Source organism: Fonticula alba (assembly GCF_000388065.1).
Source record: "Fonticula alba strain ATCC 38817 unplaced genomic scaffold supercont2.4, whole genome shotgun sequence".
NCBI lineage: Eukaryota > Rotosphaerida > Fonticulaceae > Fonticula > Fonticula alba.
Genome location: NW_009242974.1, coordinates 1,729,832 through 1,731,649, shown reverse-complemented (window position 1 = coordinate 1,731,649; position 1,818 = coordinate 1,729,832). Strand labels below are relative to the sequence as shown.

Here is a 1,818-nt window from a genome sequence, read left to right as displayed (position 1 = left end):
AGGGCACGCACAACAACAACTGGTGGGAGCCAGGCCCTCCCTGTCTCTCTCCCTCTCTCTCTCTCTCTCTCTCCACATCCCCCTTCTTCTTCCCCCATACTGGACGGAACCGTCGCGCGTCTACTGTCCTTGCTTTCTCTCCGCTCTTCTTCCTCTCCTTCCGTTGGTGTGCCGCCGACCCCCCTCCCCTCGGCTCGGCCCCACAACGGCCGGCCGGACTCCGGCCGTCTGGGCGCCGGTCGCGGTGTCCATCCCTCCCTCTCTCTCCCTCTCTCTCTCTCTCTGTCAAAATGAATACACCGAAATCCACACACACACACGCGCGCGCGCATACCCAAACACGCGTCCCTCCGTGAGGCTGTGCCAGCAGGCGATCTCTATTGTGCCGATGCAGCGGAAGGGGAAGGGCCGGGGATGCACACGCACGTGCATCTGTGCAGGCGCCCGCATGCAGACACGAGCATGCAAGTACACACACACACACACACACACACACGCACGCACGCACGCACGCATGACAGCCACTACGACTCGTCTTGGCCCCCCTGCGCAGCGAGGGCCGCCACGGCAGCCGCCCAGTCATCATCCTCCTCGGCGTCATCCTCCTCACCGGACATGTAGTCCAACCCCATGCGATTGAGTGAGGCGATGATGTGGCTCTCGCCGGCCCCAGCGGACCCCTCGTCCAAGGGCCCGGCCCCGGTGGCGTGGGAGGCGTCGGCGCCGTCCGAGTCGTACGCATTCCCGCGCCCGGTGTTCCCGGCGCCAGCCGTCACCATGCCCACCTGCAGCGGGTCCAGACGAGTGATCTCGCGCTTGACAATGCGCCCGGCCAGCTTGTCCAGTTCGGTGGACACAATGTCCAGGATTTTCTACACCCCCGACGGAAGAGCCAATGGCAATCCAGCGAGGAGCCCGGTCAGAAGTGAGGCCAAGCAAATGCGGCGCTGGCCATGGCCGATGGGCTTGATACGCACCCTGAAGCGCGAGTCGATGCGCATAAAGGCCGAAATGAAGGCCACGTCCATCTCGGGATGGCGCTCGGCGATCTCGCTGGCCCGGAGGTACGCCGAGCTCAGCATATCACACAGGGAGAAGACCACCTCGAAATAGTCCAGCTCGTAGGGCTGTGCAAAGGTCAGTCACGCGGAATGTGCACGAACTCCAGGAGAGATGGGAGGGGAAAGGGCCAGCATCAAAACGCACGATGTTGGGCGTCTGCAGATACGTGTAGAGGCCGGTTTCGAGGTAGCTTCGCTCGATGGTGTACGGGTCATCCGGCCCGGAGTCCTTGGTCACACGGAACATTTGCCGCTATCAGAGGCGGGGAGGAGGGGAAGGGGAGAAAAACGAGAGGGAAAGGGAGTGCATGCAGTCGGTCAGCAGAAGCGGGAGGAGGCAAGGCAAAGACGAGCGAGGGGGGGGGGGGGCGGGGGCGGGGGCGGGGAGGTGAAAAAGACCGAAGGAGGACGCACAACGCGCGCGAATTCCGTGGTCTCATACTCATACTCCTCGGTGAGGAGATCCAGGAAGCGGGCATATGCAATTGGATCATTGACACGCAAGATCGGCGCAAGGCTGACGCCAAGCTGGAACCAGTGTGCCGAGCTGATGGTGGCACATGAGGGACGCGGCAGCATGTCAGCAAGGTGGGCAGATGGCCAGGGGGAGAGGGCGGCATTGTAGGCGCACCGCTTCTTCATCTTGGAGTTGGGGTAGCACGACCGAATGTCGCTGTAGCTGATCTTAACGGTGTTGAAAAAGTGCGCGCCGCCGAGATGCAACCTAGGAAGCCAGGGAGAGGAGAGGAGTGGGGGG

The 1,818-nt window shown here is 62.7% G+C and overlaps 1 protein-coding gene across 1 annotated transcript in view; it reads left to right on the top strand.

The window, feature by feature from the left end:
• The window catches only part of H696_02908 (hypothetical protein), a 7,130-nt gene that overhangs the window by 4,554 nt on the left and 758 nt on the right, over positions 1 to 1,818 (top strand). The window lies entirely within an intron of this gene.